This window comes from Haliotis rufescens, unplaced genomic scaffold (genome assembly GCF_023055435.1).
Source record: "Haliotis rufescens isolate VD_foot unplaced genomic scaffold, xgHalRufe1.0.p SCAF_7, whole genome shotgun sequence".
Lineage (NCBI taxonomy): Eukaryota > Metazoa > Mollusca > Gastropoda > Lepetellida > Haliotidae > Haliotis > Haliotis rufescens.
In genome coordinates this window covers 46,936,598-46,961,394 of record NW_025964361.1, presented here as the reverse complement: position 1 = coordinate 46,961,394, position 24,797 = coordinate 46,936,598, and the positions used below count along the sequence as shown (strand labels likewise).

Here is a 24,797-nt window from a genome sequence, read left to right as displayed (position 1 = left end):
ATATGGAATATGGAGAGGAATATGGCTTGATGTGAGCTCCAGAAGACATCAAAGTCAATGTTAATATACATTACACAACACCATTAATGTCAAATACATTAAATGACAACATTTCACAGCAGGGAGAGATCAACAAAATGTTTGTTGCCATGAAGACGGGGAATATCTTTTTCCAGTTGTACACTTTCGTAGTAGGGCACATGGAAATTTATGAAAACTTAATTGACCTATAAAATTGAAGTATCTTAAAACATTTACAATTAAGGTAAGATAATATTTAATATATTCAGTATTCATATGTGTTTGCATATATTTTTATACCAGGAACTTTCTCTTTTGTTTTAGAAAACAAGCAGGGTTTACTCTAGGAATTTTCTGACATGGGCCTTCATGTGAAAATTTCATATATTCCAGAGGTACACCCACACTTGCCCATACAGCACAATGTAAAAATGCCCTATTGTATTTATAAATGTGGCCTCTTTTCAAATTTAGGAGCTAAATGCACAAGGCCTCACCCTAGAATTATTACTGAACAAGTATTGTCAACAGTCGCTCCATCAGTTCCTGTAGCATTTGGTTGGTTGGTTGGTTTGTTGTTTAACGTCACACTCAGCAATATTCCAGCAATGTGACGCCGGTCTGTAAATAATCGAGTCTGGACCAGACAATCCAGTGATTAATATCATGAGCATCGATCAACGCAATTGGGATCGATGACATGCATCAACCAAGTCAGTGAGTCTGACCACCCCATCTCGTTAGTCGCCTTTTACGACAAGCATAGTCACCTTTTACAGCAAGCATGGGTTGCTGAAGACCTATTCTACACCAGATTGTCACGGGTACAAGCCCTACAGGCAGGACAGGTGGGATGCATGTATACTGACAGAGATACATGCATCTGTATACATATCCTAAAACTGTGCCTGATGGTGTCATGATGTCCAGTTCATCATATCTGGTTTAAAGCTGCAGAAGGGACCTACATAGTCAGTACATGTATATAAAGGCCTGCAAACTAGCTTGGTAAAGTCAGCCAGTTGGAACCGCCGTAACAAACTTACGTTAGCCAATCATGTCATGAAGAACCATTCCCCAGTGTACAGGCCTCAAAAAGTTCCCAGCAAGCTTATACAATACTGTATCGCCTTATCATTATGCCACTAGTAACTCTGTGGTTCAATGTGTATCATCATAGATACAATACTGTATCACATTATCATTACGCCACTCGTAACTCGGTGGTTCACTGTGTATCATCATAGATACAATACTGTATCACATTATCATTACGCCACTCGTAACTCGGTGGTTCAATGTGTATCACCACAGATACAATACTGTATTGCCTTATCGTTACACCACTCGTAACTTGGTGGTTCACTGTGTATCATCATAGATACAATACTGTATTGCCTTATCGTTACACCACTCGTAACTCGGTGGTTCACTGTGTATCACAACAGATACAATACTGTATTGCCTTATCATTACCCCACTAGTAACTCGGTGGTTCACTGTGTATCATCATAGATACAATACTGTATCGCATTATCATTACCCCACTCGTAACTCGGTGGTTCACTGTGTATCATCATAGTTACAATACTGTATCGCCTTATCGTTACGCCGCTCGTAACTTGGTGGTTCACTGTGTATTATCATAGATACAATACTGTATCGCCTTATCGTTACGCCACTCATAAGTCGGTGGTTCACTGTGTATCATCATAGATACAATACTGTATCGCCTTATTGTTACACCACTCGTAACTCTGTGGTTCACTGTGTATCATCATAGTTACAATACTGTATCGCCTTATCGTTACGCCGCTCGTAACTTGGTGGTTCACTGTGTATTATCATAGATACAATACTGTATCGCCTTATCGTTACGCCACTCATAAGTCGGTGGTTCACTGTGTATCATCATAGATACAATACTGTATCGCCTTATTGTTACACCACTCGTAACTCTGTGGTTCAATGTGTATCACCACAGATACAATACTGTATTGCCTCATCGTTACGCCACTCGTAACTCTGTGGTTCACTGTGTATCACCACAGATACAATACTGTATTGCCTTATCGTTACACCACTCGTAACTCAGTGGTTCACTGTGTATCACCACAGATACAATACTGTATCGCCTTATCATTACCCAACTCGTAACCCTGTGGTTCACTGTGTATCATCATAGTTACAATACTGTATCGCCTTATCATTACGCCACTCGTAACTCGGTGGTTCACTGTGTATCACCACAGATACAATACTGTATCGCCTTATCGTTACACCACTCATAACTCTGTGGTTCAATGTGTATCACCACAGATACAATACTGTATCGCCTTATCATTACGCCACTCGTAACTCGGTGGTTCAATGTGTATCACCACAGATACAATACTGTATTGCCTTATCGTTACACCACTCGTAACTCGGTGGTTCACTGTGTATCACCACAGATACAATACTGTATCGCCTTATCGTTACACCACTCGTAACTCTGTGGTTCAATGTGTATCACCACAGATACAATACTGTATCGCCTCATCGTTATGCCACTCGTAACTCTGTGGTTCACTGTGTATCACCACAGATACAATACTGTATTGCCTTATCATTACACCACTCGTAACTCAGTGGTTCACTGTGTATCACCACAGATACAATACTGTATCGCCTTATCGTTACACCACTCGTAACTCGGTGGTTCAATGTGTATCACCACAGATACAATACTGTATTGCCTTATCGTTACACCACTCGTAACTCGGTGGTTCACTGTGTATCACCACAGATACAATACTGTATCGCCTTATCATTACGCCACTCATAACTCAGTGGTTCACTGTGTATCACCACAGATACAATACTGTATTGCCTTATCATTACACCACTCGTAACTCAATGGTTCACTGTGTATCACCACAGATACAATACTGTATCGCCTTATCGTTACACCACTCGTAACTCTGTGGTTCAATGTGTATCAACACAGATACAATACTGTATCGCCTTATCATTACGCCACTCGTAACTCGGTGGTTCACTGTGTATCACCACAGATACAATACTGTATCGCCTTATCATTACGCCACTCATAACTCAGTGGTTCACTGTGTATCATCATAGATACAATACTGTATTGCCTTATCGTTACACCACTCGTAACTCGGTGGTTCACTGTGTATCACCACAGATACAATACTGTATCGCCTTATCGTTACACCACTCGTAACTCTGTGGTTCAATGTGTATCACCACAGATACAATACTGTATCGCCTCATCGTTATGCCACTCGTAACTCTGTGGTTCACTGTGTATCACCACAGATACAATACTGTATTGCCTTATCATTACACCACTCGTAACTCAGTGGTTCACTGTGTATCACCACAGATACAATACTGTATCGCCTTATCGTTACACCACTCGTAACTCGGTGGTTCAATGTGTATCACCACAGATACAATACTGTATTGCCTTATCGTTACACCACTCGTAACTCGGTGGTTCACTGTGTATCACCACAGATACAATACTGTATCGCCTTATCATTACGCCACTCATAACTCAGTGGTTCACTGTGTATCACCACAGATACAATACTGTATTGCCTTATCATTACACCACTCGTAACTCAATGGTTCACTGTGTATCACCACAGATACAATACTGTATCGCCTTATCGTTACACCACTCGTAACTCTGTGGTTCAATGTGTATCAACACAGATACAATACTGTATCGCCTTATCATTACGCCACTCGTAACTCGGTGGTTCACTGTGTATCACCACAGATACAATACTGTATCGCCTTATCATTACGCCACTCATAACTCAGTGGTTCACTGTGTATCATCATAGATACAATACTGTATCGCCTTATCGTTACACCACTCGTAACTCTGTGGTTCACTGTGTATCACCACAGATACAATACTGTATTGCCTTATCGTTACACCACTCGTAACTCGGTGGTTCACTGTGTATCACAACAGATACAATACTGTATTGCCTTATCATTACCCCACTAGTAACTCGGTGGTTCACTGTGTATCATCATAGATACAATACTGTATCGCATTATCATTACCCCACTCGTAACTCTGTGGTTCACTGTGTATCATCATAGTTACAATACTGTATCGCCTTATCGTTACGCCACTCGTAACTTGGTGGTTCACTGTGTATTATCATAGATACAATACTGTATCGCCTTATCGTTACGCCACTCATAAGTCGGTGGTTCACTGTGTATCATCATAGATACAATACTGTATCGCCTTATTGTTACACCACTCGTAACTCTGTGGTTCAATGTGTATCACCACAGATACAATACTGTATCGCCTCATCGTTACGCCACTCGTAACTCTGTGGTTCACTGTGTATCACCACAGATACAATACTGTATGGCCTTATCGTTACACCACTCGTAACTCAGTGGTTCACTGTGTATCACCACAGATACAATACTGTATCGCCTTATCGTTACACCACTCGTAACTCGGTGGTTCAATGTGTATCACCACAGATACAATACTGTATCGCCTTATCGTTACGCCACTCGTAACTCGGTGGTTCAATGTGTATCACCACAGATACAATACTGTATTGCCTTATCGTTACACCACTCGTAACTCGGTGGTTCACTGTGTATCACCACAGATACAATACTGTATCGCCTTATCATTACGCCACTCATAACTCAGTGGTTCACTGTGTATCATCATAGATACAATACTGTATCGCCTTATCGTTACACCACTCGTAACTCTGTGGTTCACTGTGTATCACCACAGATACAATACTGTATTGCCTTATCGTTACACCACTCGTAACTCGGTGGTTCACTGTGTATCACAACAGATACAATACTGTATTGCCTTATCATTACCCCACTAGTAACTCGGTGGTTCACTGTGTATCACCACAGATACAATACTGTATCGCCTTATCATTACGCCACTCGTAGCTCTGTGGTTCAATGTGTATCACCACAGACACAATACTGTATCGCCTTATCATTACGCCACTCATAACTCAGTGGTTCACTGTGTATCATCATAGATACAATACTGTATCGCCTTATCGTTACACCACTCGTAACTCTGTGGTTCACTGTGTATCACCACAGATACAATACTGTATTGCCTTATCGTTACACCACTCGTAACTCGGTGGTTCACTGTGTATCACAACAGATACAATACTGTATCGCCTTATCATTACGCCACTCGTAACTCGGTGGTTCAATGTGTATCACCACAGATACAATACTGTATCGCATTATCATTACCCCACTCGTAACTCTGTGGTTCACTGTGTATCATCATAGTTACAATACTGTATCGCCTTATCGTTACGCCGCTCGTAACTTGGTGGTTCACTGTGTATTATCATAGATACAATACTGTATCGCCTTATCGTTACGCCACTCATAAGTCGGTGGTTCACTGTGTATCATCATAGATACAGTACTGTATCACCTTATCGTTACGCCACTCGTAAGTCGGTGGTTCACTGTGTATCATCATAGATACAATACTGTATCGCCTTATCATTACGCCACTCGTAACTTGGTGGTTCACTGTGTATTATCATAGATACAATACTGTATCGCCTTATCATTACGCCACTCGTAAGTCGGTGGTTCACTGTGTATCATCATAGATACAATACTGTATCGCCTTATCGTTACGCCACTCGTAACTCGGTGGTTCACTGTGTATCACCACAGATACAATACTGTATCGCCTTATCATTACGCCACTCGTAAGTCGGTGGTTCACTGTGTATCATCATAGATACAATACTGTATCGCCTTGTCGTTACGCCACTGGTAACTTGGTGGTTCACTGTGTTTCATCATAGATACAATACTGTATTAGCGTATATAATAAATGTTATTTCAATGATCAGAATAAATTCTATCTGAATAATTATATCTGTAACGTACCAGGAATAATATGTTCTATTATCTTGTTATTTGAGTTGTTGCTTATACTCAACATATTTTTAACATAAAAATTATCAAAAGGGTACTACTAGTATTAGCGGATATTTTTGTATGTACAGGTTGACAAGTCACTGTATGAGATCAACTAATCAGCTGAGTGCAGCATACAATATCAAGCAAACAAAATAACAATCCAAGTTTGTTATGACCTGAAACTTAAAGCTTAACCATGTTAACATGATCCTTATTGATCTGAAATCAACTCAGGCCTGTTTTATGAATCATTCTTATCTTACCCTGGACCTTAAATATGTCCCTCTTACAAACCTACTGTGTCAAGCTTGTACCAGTACTATCCCTGTAGTCGACCGCCTCCGTGGTCTAGTGGTAGAGCATCCGCCCAGAGATGGGTAGGGCCGGGGTTCGATCCCCGGCCGCGTCATACCAAAAGACGTTAAAAGAGGGTACTTGTTGTTGGTACCCTGTCTGGCGCTCGACATTAAGGGGCTAAAGCAAGGACTGGTCGGCTCGGAGTCAGTATACTGTGTCTGAGTGGGGTATTCATGTTAAACTGCGGCATGGTATCTCTGTGTGCTAGCACTATAAATCGGCATCAGTCCGGACTAGTACAAGCAGCCACACACACACACCAACACACACACACACACACACACACACACACGCGCGCACGCAAAGATTATCATTTATTGTGCGTTAGTGAGTGAAGGAGTGAGTGAAGGAGTGAGTGAGTGAGTGAAGGAGTGAGTGAGTGACATTAGTTGGAGGTAAGTAACATTATAGTTGTGTTTGAAGGCGATTCAGAAGATATTTTCACGGCAATGTCGAGCTGACGATTTCAGCAATATGAATACATATTTTTGAAGTTAAGGAACACAATCTTCCTCTGCATTCACAGACAGGTTAACGCACGCACACACCTCAAAGAAACACCCCGGATGACACTTGTCAATGTATTATTCAATTATCAGAGGAATTAACTTAGAAATTTCACTGCAACCAACATTACCCTGTCGGCCAAGGTGCTGCAGTTAGACACGTGGACTGAGTCCTAGACTAACACTTAGTCATGAAAACATGTCTTTAAAATAATTATCCGCTGTTTTCATGTGGAATCAAGCAAACAGGACCTGGTTAGTTTGATCTAGACTTGCCTAGGCTTTTAGTAAAATAAAATACCTAAAAATTTCTAAATTCCAGTCATGCCGCAAGACTATGTAAGTTCCTTCGGCCTGTAAGACACGGTGTTTACGAGAAAATACACACGGTAATCTGCATATAAAACAATGCCTGGGAGAGCAGGAAATACATTTTAGATGGTAAATCATCATGTCTTGTGATGTTTTATATCAAATTTCATACTTTTATTGACCAAGTTTGTTATACCTGTTTATTCACCTGAATTCGCTGAAGGGATACAATAATGCTCATCAATTATTTGGACCCTGTTTGTTTTTTAAAATGTCCGGACAGAAAAATTTAAATGTCCGGTAAGCAATATTTTAAACCGGACATTTGAGATTCCCAATCAGACATGTCCGGCGCATATGACCATTTCCGGACCCCTGCAGACACCCATTATCATTTTGTTTGAAATCTGGTTCAGGACCTGACTACATTTCTTGGACTAACAACACCAGACATGCTCGAGATTCACAAAAGTGTAAATGTCTAAGACCTGCATCACTTCAGGCTTTCTTCCCATATTAAACTGACATGTTGTGCTTGAAATGAAAGACTGTTTACAAAGCAGTTGTTAAATCTGCAAACTTCATCACTGTGTACTTCATCTATTGTCCCATAACCATGATAACTGCCACTTATATGTTTCTGATCCCATATTCTAGCACACCCTGATTTATTATATATTGAGCCTGTTTGTGCAATACGCACTGCACATGCACCAGCTTGCTGATAAATAGCTGTCAATAAAGGCTGCAATATGACAGTTATCTACCAAGTATGGTGCAACATGTAATATATTATAATACTATATATTATATATTGTGCCAAAAGCTTTTGAGTCTGCAAGCCGATCTTGGCTCTTGTCATTATTTTAAGTACATGTTATCATATGGAGTTTTATTCATATTATTAGATGATCCTACGAGACCAAACAGAATTTTATCAGACTGGGGCTTTGGTCTAGTGAGTTAGTGAGTTTGGTTTTACACCGCCTTCAGCAATATTCAAGCAACATCACGGCGGGGCCCGGGGACACCAAAAATGGGTTTCACACATGTGAGGAATCGAACCCGGGTCTTCGGAGTGACGAGTGAATGCTTTAACCACTTAGGCTTCCCCATTCCCCCTTCCGGTCTAAAGTCGTAGACTGCTCAGCAAACAGTATCCTACATATGAAATTTGTTTGTCAAACCGGTGTACTGATATAAGTTTGTGATTTTGCTGGAGGCAATTACGGCATTAGAACATGAATTTGCTCTTTTTTCTCTCCCGCCGATAACATTGTAGCATTGAATGGCCACTGTATAACTATACCCACTATATAAATTACATCTACTATCTTGATATATTTGGATCGACTGGGTTCCTATCAAAACAACACACCCTTCGTTCTGTTTACATTAACATTCCATATTGATGACGTAATAGGTACGTCCAAAACATCTTGCAATCTGAAGTCTGGATTATTGAATGAAGTACCATTTGAACAGAACAAATACACATAATTTGGGCCCCAAACACATTGTAATATGTATCGCAATACAGCTCTCTGTATTGCGATATATTGCAGTACGAGTTTTGTGCCAATACGCCAACCCTGAGATCTAGAAAATGAACCGATCTGAAAGCCTGCAATGATCATGTACATTGTGACACAAAAAGGTTGGGTTGTTTGAATCATCAATGTTATCTAAACTGTAGATCATATGGTTCGAATAACAGACGTTTCTATTCAGGTAAGAAATACACTCAAAGTTCAGAGTGTCTTTGGCAGGCCTCAAAGTTGCAACTAATTTGGTTGCCATGGCGATTGAAATTTCCACTTGGCGACCAAAATCAAAATTGTAAGCAGTTGCCACTTGGCTACATGTAAAAATTACTAAGGGGATCGGTTGGTCACACTCACTGACTTGGTTGATACATGTCATCGTTTCCCAATTGCCTGGATCGATGCTCATGATATCAATCACTGGATTGTCTGTCCAGACTCAATTATTTACAGGCCACAGTCATATAGCTGGAATATTGCTGAGTGTGGCGTTAGTCAACAAACAAACAAACAAACATGTAAAAATTAAGCTGGCGACCTGATCAAACTGCTGATGTCATTAACTGCATAATATTCGAGACAGAAATACAATACATTAATGAGTACTTATTGACTCAACTAAAATTTCATTTCTAAAAATCTCAAAACCATCAAGGGAACAGTATTATATATTACTGACTATAATCTTGAAGTTTGGCTCCTTATTTTTTCACATGGCTTCTTGAATTTCACATTGGCTCCCTCACAAGAATTGTTAGGAGCCAATGGCTCCATGGGAAAAATTAAACACTGAGGCCTTGGTGGTTGATTTTCTGCCATCTAACACCACTGAACTCCCCATTTATAACATTGAGCATTAAGGCTTCAAAGCATGTGCAATGATATAACAACTCCCTGGAAAATGAACAGTTCCATGTGTTGCTAGCCTGAGGCCCCGTGTTCATGCCTTCACCCCCTGAAATGTATTACCAACAGTCGTGTGGACAAACAGCAACTCCCTGGCACGTACACTCCATCATGTTTTTACGACATCATGTTATTATATCTGATTTATCTGCTATATTGATTGTTTCATTAAGGCTCAGCTCACGGTTTGATATTCAGAGTATGATGTCTGAAGTAATCTCGCTAATAAATACACTTACGCATGACAAGTGCTTATCAGAATCAATGATTTATGAGGTTTAAAGTTTAGCTTATTTTGCTTCATAAATCGTTATGTGAAAGAAACTTATAGATATATATATGCTGATTTAAATCAATTGGTGTTTTAAAAAAATAAAAAATAAAAAACAAAAAAATCTTATCCCTATCTTACATACGCATGTGCGTGCGTGCGTGCGTGCGTGCATGCATGTGTGTGGCTGCTTGTACTGGTCTGGACTAATAGTTTTAATAGAGCTAGCCCAGAGATACCGCAGTTTAACACAAATACCCCGCGCAAGACACAGAATACTGACTCAGCGCCGACCAGTCCTTGTTTTAGCCCCTTAATGCAGAGCGCCTGAGGCAGGGTAACAACAAGTACCATCTTTTAACATATTTTGGTATGACGCCAGGGATCGAACCCTGGACCTTCCGCTCTCTGGGCGGAAGCTCAACCACTAGACCATGAAGACGGTCAGGCAGGGTAACAACAATTATCCTCGTTTAACATTTTTGGTATGACGCAACCAGTGTTTGAAGAACCGACCTTCCTCTCTCGACAGATGCTCTATCCAGTGGTTTTCAACCAACTGATATGACAAGAGATTAATCTTTCATCCCATGCACAGCCGTAACATGCCTTGTGGCAAGTATTCAGTTCGCTGCTGACACAAACTGACAGACCTTATTTGTACAAGTGAGCTCTCGGGTGAAAGCAATTTTCAAGCAAGCATCACATTGAAAGCCAGGTGCTGATAATGTGTATTTTCAGCTCACTTGTAAATACAACTCTTTATGCAGTGTTATCTCTTTGTTTCTGCCCAATTCAATATCAATATAGCTAAATCACGTTAGTGGTGTTGCATCTACATGGGACAAAGATATAGTCAAACGTTTGAACCAAAATAGAATATATGTGTATAGTATTTTCTTGAGTATAGTGCACACTTTTTTCCCCAAAAACACAGCTGTGTAGAAGGGGATGCGCATTATACACGCCATAATGAGTTTTGATGTTTTTTTCACCCAACCCAAAGAGCACGTAACACCGGAAATACCATGTCAACAAATCCGTACTGGAGTACACAATGTAATCTTGTAATTACACCGTCTTTTTATTAAAAGTGTTCATTGTATATCTTGAGTTTTTTGTTTGTAACTTATTTCATTTATTTTATTCAAAATTCCTTTTAATATTGTTTTAATTAATTTTGGCAAATCCTGTGTGATGCGATCGGAAGATCGCACAACTCACTGTTATTAACAGCAACCACGGTCAGATTACCACTATTGAACAAACTTAAGTATACTCATATGTGTAACCCATGAAGATGCGGTTAGAATAAGTCTTCAGCAACCCATACTTGTTGTTAGAGGCGACTAATTGGAACGGTGTTAGGCTCACTGATGCATGTCATGAGATCCCAATTGCTTAGATCAATGCTCATAATGTGAATCATTGGATTGTCTGGTGCTGACTCGATTATTTACAAACTGACATCTGGAATAGCTGGAATATGGCTGAGTGAGGCGTTAAACAACAAACATACAAACAAAACAATGTTGTCATATAGATGGAATATGGCTGGAATAGTGTGGAATACAGCATTTTACAACAAACAAACACATATGTTCTTTAACCTTCAACATAAAACAAATATGAAAATAATCAAAGTTTTATTGGGTGGTGACAGTCTAGATGTGCTTCCTGACTTATAACCTTACATGCTTTAGTCGTTGTTATTGTATGTGTGTGACAATGGCTGTACATGGTTAAGCTTTAAACATACCCTATGACCTGGTGCAGTTACACAGGTAAAAACTCACCAGACATGTTGATTTACTGTTTAAATTGTATTTTTTGTTCTGCTTGGCATTGTTTTACATGCAGGGATTAAGATTACCTTGTGTATTTTCTCGTAAACTAAGCCCGAAACAGCAATCAGCTGTACACACGCAGGGTTTCCCCTGACGCAGATTTCTTGCGTATATGACTCTCAATTAAGGAAAAATACGTCCAGAAATAAATGACTGCGTCATGACTGACGCAATTTCAAAATATCTATGTTGTTGTTTACCAGCTTTGGAATGAAAATATTACAACTAGTCACCTGAACTTAATTTATAAACATTTTCCGAAGACAAAATATGCAAACGTCTTAAAATTTACGTCTAGTTTTTAATTAATCGTCGTTTCTAGAAGTAACTTAACTTCGCATAACACCACTGCCACGGGCTAATTTGCATAGCCTGTCACATGACCAGACTTTTCTCTCGTTTTAAAACAAACACTAAAATCAGAACAGCCGGGGGCTTTACATATTGTTTTGCATAATTATATAGAAATGCTACTAAAACTGTGCGACTTTGAGGTACACGACAAAATATATTTATTCATCAAAGTGAACGTAACTCTCACACTCCGTGTGGCTTCGATGACAGCACGTGTCCATTGATGTCAACACTACAGCAGGTGAACAGTTACACCACTAGTCCCTTGTTGTCAACACTACAGCAGGTGAACCGTTACACCACTAGTCCCTTGTTGTCAACACTATAGCAGGTGAACAGTTACACCACTAGTCCCTTGTTGTCAACACTATAGCAGGTGAACAGTTACACCACTAGTCCCTTGTTGTCAACACTACAGCAGGTGAATAGTTACACTAGTCTCTTGATGTCAACACTACAGCAGGTGAACAGTTACACCACTAGTCCCTTGTTGTCAACACTACAGCAGGTGAATAGTTACACCACTAGTCCCTTGTTGTCAACACTACAGCAGGTGAACAGTTACACCACTAGTCCCTTGTTGTCAACACTATAGCAGGTGAACAGTTACACCACTAGTCCCTTGTTGTCAACACTACAGCAGGTGAATAGTTACACTAGTCTCTTGATGTCAACACTACAGCAGGTGAACAGTTACACCCCTAGTCCCTTGTTGTCAACACTACAGCAGGTGAATAGTTACACCACTAGTCCCTTGTTGTCAACACTACAGCAGGTGAACAGTTACACCACTAGTCCCTTGTTGTCAACACTATAGCAGGTGAATAGTTACACCACTAGTCCCTTGTTGTCAACACTACAGCAGGTGAATAGTTACACCACTAGTCCATTGATGTCAACACTACAGCAGATGAACAGTTACACCACTAGTCCCTTGTTGTCAACACTACAGCAGGTGAACAGTTACACCACTAGTCCCTTGTTGTCAACACTATAGCAGGTGAATAGTTACACCACTAGTCCCTTGTTGTCAACACTACAGCAGGTGAATAGTTACACCACTAGTCCATTGATGTCAACACTACAGCAGATGAACAGTTACACCACTAGTCCCTTGTTGTCAACACTACAGCAGGTGAACAGTTACACCACTAGTCCCTTGTCATCTCTACAGCAGGTGAACAGTTACACCACTAGTCCCTTGTTGTCGACACTATAGCAGGTGAATAGTTACACCACTAGTCCCTTGTCAACTCTACAGCAGGTGAATAGTTACACCACTAGTCCCTTGTTGTCAACACTACAGCAGGTGAATAGTTACACCACTAGTCCCTTGTTGTCGACACTACAGCAGGTGAATAGTTACACCACTAGTCCCTTGTTGTCAACACTATAGCAGGTGAATAGTTACACCACTAGTCCCTTGTTGTCGACACTACAGCAGGTGAATAGTTACACCACTAGTCCCTTGTCAACACTACAGCAGGTGAATAGTTACACCACTAGTCCCTTGTTGTCAACACTATAGCAGGTGAACAGTTACACCACTAGTCCCTTGTTGTCAACACTACAGCAGGTGAATAGTTACACTAGTCTCTTGATGTCAACACTACAGCAGGTGAACAGTTACACTACTAGTCCCTTGTTGTCAACACTACAGCAGGTGAATAGTTACACCACTAGTCCCTTGTTGTCAACACTACAGCAGGTGAACAGTTACACCACTAGTCCCTTGTTGTCAACACTACAGCAGGTGAATAGTTACACCACTAGTCCCTTGTTGTCAACACTACAGCAGGTGAACAGTTACACCACTAGTCCCTTGTTGTCAACACTACAGCAGGTGAATAGTTACACCACTAGTCCCTTGTTGTCAACACTACAGCAGGTGAATAGTTACACCACTAGTCCCTTGTTGTCGACACTACAGCAGGTGAATAGTTACACCACTAGTCCCTTGTCAACACTACAGCAGGTGAATAGTTACACCACTAGTCCCTTGTTGTCGACACTACAGCAGGTGAATAGTTACACCCCTAGTCCCTTGTTGTCAACACTACAGCAGGTGAATAGTTACACCACTAGTCCCTTGTTGTCAACACTACAGCAGGTGAATAGTTACACCACTAGTCCCTTGTTGTCGACACTACAGCAGGTGAATAGTTACACCACTAGTCCCTTGTCAACACTACAGCAGGTGAATAGTTACACCACTAGTCCCTTGTTGTCAACACTACAGCAGGTGAATAGTTACACCACTAGTCCCTTGTTGTCGACACTACAGCAGGTGAATAGTTACACCACTAGTCCCTTGTCAACACAACAGCAGGTGAATAGTTACACCACTAGTCCCTTGTTGTCGACACTACAGCAGGTGAATAGTTACACCACTAGTCCCTTGTCAACACTACAGCAGGTGAATAGTTACACCACTAGTCCCTTGTTGTCAACACAACAACAGGTGAAGAGTTACAATTTTGAGTCAATATATCAATGCTAAGATATCCAATCAATGACATCCCTACCCTACCCTTTTATCTGTGATATTAATGACGGCTGAAACAATTCAGGTTGTCACCATAGTTACAATAATGGGGCAGTGGAGTAGCATGGGGTTCAAATGTTCACTTGTCATGACAAAAGGTCGACTCGACAGCCCACATGGGTACAATTACATGTGTGGAGCGCATTTCAGACATAACACAACACCCATTCAATATACAATTTGTCACATTATAGTATTTTACTTGAGAATCAACTTTGACCATGTTCCCTTTTTGTGTGTTCACTGGAGCATACTTCTACCTATTACATAGAGAACACCACACTTATTCTCGATAGATACCATTTTTACGAAACGAGTTGACTTTCCTTTGCTCGGTCAGATACCCTTAGAAAGTTCACGAGTTTCGTAAAAATCGTATCTAACGAGAATAGGTGTGGTCTTTTATTTACTACCTATGTTAAATATGTTTTTAAGTGTACATTTATGAGAACTTTCATTCGTAACAGACCAAACGGAAACCAGCTGCAAATCTGGTTGTGCATGAATATTAATATTTGCCCAAATATGAGCATTGTTCACATTTCTATGCATACACATTAACAACATGCTCCTGCTGTTGTGTGTGCAAACATCACAGCACCAACGCTCAAGATCTTGTCTTAAGGACCGCCTCCGTGGTCTAGTGGTAGAGCGTCCGCCCGGAGAGCGGAAGGTCCAGGGTTTGATCCCCGGCCGCGTCATACCAAAAGACGTTAAAAGATGGTACTTGTTGTTACCCTGTCTGGCGCTCGGCATTAAGGGGCTAAAACAAGGACTGGTCGGCTCGGAGTCAGTATACTGTGTCTGAGTGGGGTATTCATGTTAAGCGGCATGGTATCTCAGTGAGCTAGCACTATAAATCGGCATCAGTCCGGACTAGTACAAGCAGCCACACAAACACACACACGTACATGCACGTCGCTATATAAGTGCAATAATCTTGGACGCGATGTTAAACCCCATTTCACCTCACCTTTTGTCTTAAGAATTTCTTCAACTTGTAGTAATTCAAACGCATTGTTGTTAGTATGCAGGACAGCTGTAAGAAAACTGAAGTCAACTGTACCGTATATGACCGCATATAAGCCGAATTTTGAGGACCAGAAAAAAAATTCTGTAGAAAGGGGTCGGCTTATCCACGGGATACACTTTCATAATAGTATTTTTCAGATCGTGATCTGTCAAAAACATCGCCTGAATGACCGTCCGATAGATTAAAACTTCCCGAAAGTTTGGAAGTTGCCACAACTACAGCCATTATTGTCATAAATTATCACTTAAGTTATTATTATACACTAATGTTGTCATTATTAAAAAAATGTTATGCATGTTACTACTTCCGATAATAAGTTTTCAATTGAATGTTCAAAGTTTATCGTTCTTCGTAAACTCCACAATCTTTACATGTAACAATATATGTAATTCACAGCTATAATATATAATCCCCAGATGCAATCGCCAATAGCTATTACGTACATTGTGCAAAGTTCATAAATTGATAGTGAACAAGTGTCTAACTTTATTGAAAGAGGCAAATATACAACTGTATCGGCGAGTTATTCCGTTCGCCATTTGCAAAAACATGTGATCATCTGTTTCCTGTGACGTCACAAGCGGTGACCACCGTGATTGCTTCCTGTTGTTTAAGAAGCAACACGGTACACAAGGAAATGAGCACTCATTATAACGGGCCGATTGGTATTGTCATGTTGTTTACACAAACATTTTCAAGTTGTGGGTGCTTAGCGATCGTGTTGGGAGTAGGGGCTTAATTCCTTTGTTTTCGAGAGATTAGTTTAATAAACTGGAGAAGCCTGTGAGTAAGTGATGGTCATTTAATGTGTTCATAGTATGATAGTTTATTTAATTCAATTGGATTAACATACAATAGTGGTGTAAAGGGGGTTATAAAAGTTGGTATATTTTTTCACTGACTGACATTCTCATTATGAGTTTGAAACGAAAACGCCATGCTCACAATGCTGAATTCAAATTGCGAGTCTTCGCTCTAGCTGATATATTTTCTCACGGGTTCATAATTCTATATACACCGATTCACAAAATGGCGCTTTGTGTTGATGGCAACATATAACGATCATTATGAGATTAAAAAAAGACAAGAGAAACAGCTTCTCACATTATCATGATTATGAAAGTGGATGACTGGTTTGTTAAATCTTTATTAGAAATAATAATGACTTTTTCAATATAATAACAACGTTTTTTATGTTATATTTTTTAATATCTGCAAGTACCGGCACATGTCTTGCAGTCCGACTTCGCAATGTTTTTTGCCTTTCAATTCCTGGTTCGGCTTATCTGCGGGTCATATCATTTTCTTTTGTATTTCAATGGTCAAGTTAACACCTCGGCTTATCTACGGGGTCGGCTTATCCGCGGTCATATACGGTAAGTCAATTAGCGCCGAATCTGAATCTCAGACCAACACTGGGTCACTCACACCGACGGGGTCCCAGCTGTGCAATCAAAATGCTTAGGTTTCCTTGATCTTTCAGCTGAATATATATCATCGTAGACATTAGAAATTGGCACTAGTCCTGTAGTCCTTGCCAAACTACCCAATAGTTATGGTATCATAAGGACAAGTAGATATTGGCCCTTTTTAAGGGTTTGGCTATATGTTATCATTATAACGACTAGTGGATCAAACCTGTTAGTTTCTACTCCTGTATATCCAGTCCGTACCATTTTGGAAGAAGGTGAGGTGAGGTGAAATTTAGTTTAACGTCGTGTCCAAGATTATTTCACTTATATAGCGTCGTGCATGCACGTGTGTGTGTAGCTGCTTGTACTAGTCCAGACTGATGCCGATTTATAGTGCTATCACACTGAGATACCATGCCGCAGTTTAACATGAATACCCCACTCAAACACTGACTCCCAAGCCAACCAGTCCTTGTTTTAGCCCCTTAATGCTGAGCACCAGACAGGGTAACAACAAGTACCATCTTTAAACATCTTTTGGTTTGACGCGGCCGGGGATTGAACCCCAGACCTTCTGCTCTCTGGGCAGATGCTCTACCACTAGACCTCGGAGGCGGTCAAGCAAGCGCTGCTTGGTGTCGTCAAGTATTGATATGTCAATGATTTATTATCATACTTTGAATCAGGAAAAAGTATTGATAGATTGTGAGAGGTGTTGGGTAATATTCCACTGTTATTACCATGGAGTTTATGCATGTCAAGTCAACACAGACATTAGCCCACATTTCCAAACAAACAAACAAATACTAGACCCAGGCTACAGACTTAAGGCTAAAGTCACAGACTGCAACACATGAAATATCTTAGTATCCCATCAACAGTGAATAGTATATGTAGTATATATATGCAGACAACACAGTAAACATTTGATATGAGGATTAGATAATACATTTTATCTTCAGGCCGTAAAAACGGCAGTCTCAGTTGCCATCGACCTCATCATGCTCATGGTTAACGTCCAGAAGTAATTGACATTATATTATATTATATTATATTATATTATATTATATTATATTATATTATATTATATTATATTATATTATATTATATTATATTAATAATATTAGTACTTACTGAATTTTACATATTACTAGACTTTGGACTCTAATTTTGAACATTATGGTACAACCATGAATGTCCCTTTCTAAAGTGATATAGACATTTCATTCACTACCACACTACTGAGAATTTGCCAAGATATTTTATTTCATAACATTAAGAGAACATAAAACCACGCCCACTTAATGTTCAGAGCATAAAGTTCCTGTATGCATCAGGACCAGAGGGAAGGCTGCACTGTGAAGGTGCAAACCCCAGTAAGTAATGTTTCAGGTCACTGAGCATGTTGAAAGAGAACAAGATTATAATATCAAAGGCAGATATGACGCAGGTGGTCAGTAATGAATTCATATATGACTGAGGTAGATATTTATAATGGACGATTTGGCAGCCATGTCATATACCATGCAGTGTTTGAAACTAAGCTAACAATTCTCATAATCAGGATATTAAAATTAAAAATTAAAGGGGTCCTCAGATTAAAAAATAGCAGCACACCTCCAAGGATGAGGCAACCATCTTGAAAACAGGTTTTTTCCACCTTTCAAAGACATGCAATCAGCCAACACCCTACCTCACAACTTTAGTCTGTGATGTTAAAGCATGAGAACTGAGTGAGTGAGTGAGTGAGCGTGCAGTTCTAACCTGGTATCCCCACAGGAGAAGGTAATTATTAACAATGTTTAATGTTTGTGGTTAGAAATAATGGAAAAGAAGTAAACAGTCTAAAACTTTGATAATAATCAACTAGCATGTCGTACAGACATACACAGGCTACAGTAGGTGCCAACTTAGTCATGGGGTGACTGGGTATGTAGCCAGTGATTTACGACCACTCGGAGTCAGGCTAGTGTCAGACTTATATAAGGAAACCTGCACTCTTTCTCCATATCATGTTAGTTGATCCTGTATTCAGTGGCAAATTTAGTGTTTATTTTCATCTTTGGTTTTGATTAAGTGAGTGAAAATGGTTTAACACCGCTCTTAACAATATTCCAGCAACATCACAGCAGGGGACACCAGAATGGGGTTTCACACATTGTATCCATGTGGGGAATCGAACCTGGGCCTTTGGCATGATGAGTGAACGCTTTAACCACTAGGTTACCCCACTGCCCTGTGAACATGTAACTCAAACAGATGGGGCAGTGGGGTAGCCTAGTGGTTAAAGCATTTGCTCATCACGCCAAAGACCCAGGTTTAAGTCCCCAAATGGGTCCAATGTGTGAACCTGTGATATTGCTGGAATTATCAATATTGCTAATAGCGGCGTTAAACCATACTCTCTCACACACAGGGTTTTGCATTACTATAATGACATGAAACTACATTCCTTATTAACATATTTATTGCAAAAATACTGACTATCTGTGTGAAGAGTAAATTATCCTAAAATAATTACTGTTCCTTTAAGGTCAATAAATTGTTTTTGTTTGTTTGTTGTTTAACGTCGCACTCAGCAATATTCCAGCTTTATGACGGCGATCTGTAAATGATCAAGTCTGGACCAGACAATCCAGTGATCCAGTGATTGACATCATGAGCATCAACCAAGTCAGCGTGCCTGACCACCCGATTCTGTTAGTCGCCTCTTACAACAAGCATTATAAGTCATCTTTTGCGGCAAGCATGGGTTCGATAAATTGTAATCACCGATGACATGCTATGGTCAGTCTTAGCACTGGGATTAATTATTGATAAATTGTAATGTTAATTAATCCCAGCGATAAAATTGACCATAGCATGTCATTGGATGAGGAAATTTCCTATCATAACATTTTCCAGCGACTACTTGGGTAAATAATTTATGTCAGCTCCATACACTGTTTAATCAATGAGAATGTGGCTACGTGCCGGAACTATTTATGTCAGTCTCAACTGTCAGACAATGGGTTACACAATCAGGCAGGCATGCTCTCTTCAGGCTTTTGCCCAACAAGACTGCCATTGTGATAAGGAGTACTTACACATAATATATATACTGAACAAAAAACGTTAGGGACCAGGAATATTTTTGGGGATAATGTTTGGTAGAATAGACTTAGCAGAGCAGATAAGCTGCGTATCTGCGTAAAATACGCATCAGAAATGCAGAAATATGCAGTAAAATAAAATCCAAGTGTATCAAATACGCAACAAACATTACAGATACGCTACAAAAATAAAACTTGTGCGTATCATCAAAATATTGTGAAGTAACCCTGCACATTCGATTAGCAAATCAGCAACTTATTTTGAAATTATAAACGGGCATTCCGTCAACCTTGCCAAACTCCACAATGACAGTTACATCATGATCATTTGCCATCACACTTTCTTGTGGAAGTATCGTGGTATTTTTGAATCCTATAAACCTCTCGAACCCACACGACACCAGTTTGCAGGGACAAGATGAATAGTGTTTTTAAATATTTAACTTAAATACCCACATGTGTAAAAACTAGTGGGTAACAGAAATTTGAATACCCAGATAGAATTACTGATACCCAAAGATTTTCAAATGCATGGGTAAAATACCCACAACACCAAAACATTATCTGGAGCTCTGGACTTAGCATACATTGTCAGAAGATACGAGGATGGAGCAGCTTCTGGTCAACACTCAACACAATCTTCTTCAAAAGAGCATGTGACTGAGCACTCTGGAACAGGGAGTTATCTGGATATCAGCGTTAGAAATTGGCACTAGTCCAGGGTCCACTTGCACAAAGCGATCTTAGCACTAAGATCATCGTAACTCCCATACTTCAGCATAGGCTTACAACAGTCTTAGCGCTAAGATTGCTTTGTGCAAGTGGGCCCTGTAGTCCTTGCCAAACTACCCAATAGGTATCCTTAAATTTGCCATTTTTAAGGGTTTTGCTATAATATACAAGGACTCGTGGACTAAATATGTTAGTTTCTACCCCTAGATATTATGCGTTATATATAATTCAAGTTATTTTACTATTACAATTTTGTAAAAAATATCCCTAGAATTATTCATGATCAGTAACTTTTCTGGTTCAGTATTTATAGCCTCATAAATGTTCTGCTTACAAACCACTTTATAAAAATAGGGGCTACAAGTCATGTCATGCACAAGGAGGCATATGGCTGTGAAGTACCTATGGTATAGAGGAGCAGCACAGAGAGAGGTTTGTAGCAGTAAAAGGTGATGGTGAAAAGGAGTTTAATGTTGTGTTAAGATTCCTGCACTTAAATAGCAAAGGGTGTTTGGTTTTGGTATGATGGGATCAAACTCCCGACCTTCCGCTCTCCAGGCAGACACTCTACCACTAGACCACAATGGCAGTCTCTATACCTAGGAAATTTAGACTAAAAAGGGCGTGGTTGAAAATAAGATGGCATTATACATGCAGGATATTGGGTAGACGTACGTGTTTGTGACAGATTGTCAATAATAACGCAAGAGTGATGTCTTACAAGGGCCTCTAGGTGAAAACTTAACATGAAATCGATGAAAAGACTTCACCTACTAATGACGAGAGAAAACAAACAGAAAAGCATTATTTTTCTTTTTTTGCCAAATGCAAACTTAAATCTTCAACATAAAAGAGTCAAGTTTAATTAACCACTGGTCACATGGCATAATATAGGTAATTTTAATAAGATTGAATATATACTTAAATTTCTTTTTCCTTTATATTTTTTACCAGTCAAGCCCTATCAGCATTCATCTTGCAGGATGCGATTTTGTTTCCCCACCACTGCACCTTAGGCAAGCTGCTGTTAACAGCTGATTGCATAACAGATAAAATGACTTCACCATATACTTTACTGGAAAATTCAAACAAAGACATGACTTCAGACAATGAGAGTTATTTAGAAGTTGGATGTAAACCATCCTCCCCGAGGCAAAGGTGTTAACTGACTATAAAAGTCCAGTTTCCACCCTTGCCGAGCAAGGCTGGAATTCCGGAGTTACATTTTGGCTGGACTAAAAAGTCTATGCATAGTCCAAGCAAAATCGAGTAACAAAGAAGACATCCAGTTCGTAAACAACATAGATTTCAACAACAGCAGGATTTCGGTCGACAGCAGGATTTGCAAAGCATGTGTACCGCCAACTGGGTGCTGACAGATATTTCGCAAATCTTTTCTTCATGTTTTTACTTAAGGTACTTTTATGCACTTAAGGTGATTTTATGCACTTTGCTGGGTAATCCCAATTTTTATCAATATAGATATTTATTATCGATCAGATCGTCTTGACTGGGTGCCACCATTTTGATTGAAGCAAATACAAGTGATAAGAAGAATGGAATCTGATTGGTCAATAGGAGGGACATAGAAGGGACATAACTCATAATAGCCACTGGTGGCGCTACGATCCAGCCAAGAAATTCCAGCCAAGAAATTCGAACCTAGTTCAGCAAGGGTGGAAACTGGACTTTTACAGTCAATTAGCGCCCTTGGAAGATGGATGTAAATATGACAAGGAGTATTATCATGGATGACAACTTTTCTATTATATACTACTCAAAAGAAGTTAAGGATCACCTGATTCTTTCATATTGGTAATGTTAATCTGTCATGTGATCCTTAACTTCTTTTGAGTAGTATACATACACAATCTTTCGGGGCTAAATTTGGTGCCCCTTCAATAGTGAGTGAATGAGTGAGTTGGGTTTTACGCCACTTTTAACAGTATTCCAGTTATATCGTGGCGTGTCAGCTTAATGTGGGAGGAAAGCCCGAAGCGATGCAGGTCTCAGACGTTTACCACTTCGGTGAAACCCACGAGCACGGGTATGGTGTTGACAAACCTAGAAACATAATTGGGGCGAACCAGGATTGGAACCCAGGATTGGAACCCACAATCATAGGTTTCTGAATCGCGGTGCCTTAGACGACTGGGCCACCCGTGCCCCCACCTTCAACAGGTGATCAGTAGTTTACAAAAACATGAAATACACATGAACATGATGAACATCCCGGGACATGATTTACTTGTTTAGATCTTGTACACATAGTATAAATTTAAAGCAAGTGATATCTATTAGCCTGTTTGTTGAATATTTTACCAACTGTAATCAATTTGAAAAACACATATATTCAATGTTAGATCCCTAGAACAAAATGGTGGCCTGTTATGACCAAGAACATGTACAAGGTCTGTATGGAAACTCTTATCCATGTTATCAGCCCATTCCGTGGAAAAAGGAGAATATTTTTGGACAACACAAGTTTCAGGCCAAACAAGTTTGCACCACACATACATGATGTTGGTTTGTTGGTAAAAAGCACAAATGTTCATAGCCAACATGTAGCCAAATACACATCATATTCATTATGCTCATGCAATATTACCCATAAAAATGGTCGCATTGACTTTCAGTTTTCTCACCATGATCAGGCTGGCAAATTTGAAAAATATCTTTTTGGTATTAATTTTACAATGAACATCATTTCTCATCCTACTCATCATGAAAAAACCTTGATCTCTGATAATTCTTTAAGAAAAAAATGAGGAGGGGGTGATGTTTATCGTACAATAAAACAGTCTGCAGGGAGGATAAACCATAAGTGGATTATTCTCCCTGCACACTGTTTTATTGTTACAATAAACAACATTGTGTGTACATTGTGTACAGCCCCTTAAGGATGTTAATAAAATTTGCAAGCCTTTAAATATTTACCAGTATATAAATAATGATGACTCCCTGAATATAATCCAAACTCGACAATGTCGGACAAGTTTCTTTTACGAACAGGGGGGGGGGGTGAGTTTCGTATATCCTGAATATTCTCACAAACATCAACAAAATGAAAAATGAGCTTATATATCTATTATCTTCAAACACTCAAAATAGCTACATCCAGTTTACAACTTCAAAACGTTGTGTCAATCTCCAGAAAGGGCATCATGACACAAGCCCTTGTCTTATCGTGAAATATACCATGCCTCATTCTTCATTGTTCTTTGCAATTTATCGCGTGGCTGTCTGATATTTGATGATAAACAGTATGTTAATATTTTCTTTCTGAACATGTAGAGAGTTTGATGAATGCTACTTAACAATTCCTCTTCTGTACAAATGTTCTATAAAGCAATATTACTTGTGTTCCTATATGATCAAAGTAAACCTGTATTGTACTCTTACAGGTTGTGAGGTATTCAAATTGGGATTTTATCATATGTGTTTAATGTTATATACTTGCGAAGTGCCCTCGAGCGAGCATCAAGTGCCCCAAGATGGCGGCGTATTTATTGAATGAGTAAACATTATGTTGTACCAGCATCTTAATTGTTCCATTTATTAACTTCAGTTCATACCTTAATGTATCAGATTGCTTCTGAATTATAAACTAAAATTACACCATATATCGTAATTATGTATCGCAATACTTTAAACTTCCAATACCCATCCCTTGACTGACAACGAATGAAAATATCAATATTCAGTATTCCTTTAAAAACAGGGTGATATAAATAAATCCATCATACATTTTTGTATAAACTGACAGTCATAAACGTGATAAATATTATATGACTACTGAAGAGTGACCACACATGAGGTTGGACTCGGTTGTCGTTTAGTCGGAGACTTTCTTATTTGTTTTGTTATCTTTTCCTCG

At 39.5% G+C, this 24,797-nt stretch overlaps 1 protein-coding gene across 1 annotated transcript in view; it reads right to left on the bottom strand.

The window, feature by feature from the left end:
* Window positions 1-24,797, bottom strand: part of LOC124143681 (phospholipid-transporting ATPase VA-like) — a 98,957-nt gene that overhangs the window by 65,234 nt on the left and 8,926 nt on the right. The gene's annotated exons all lie outside the window — the stretch shown is intronic.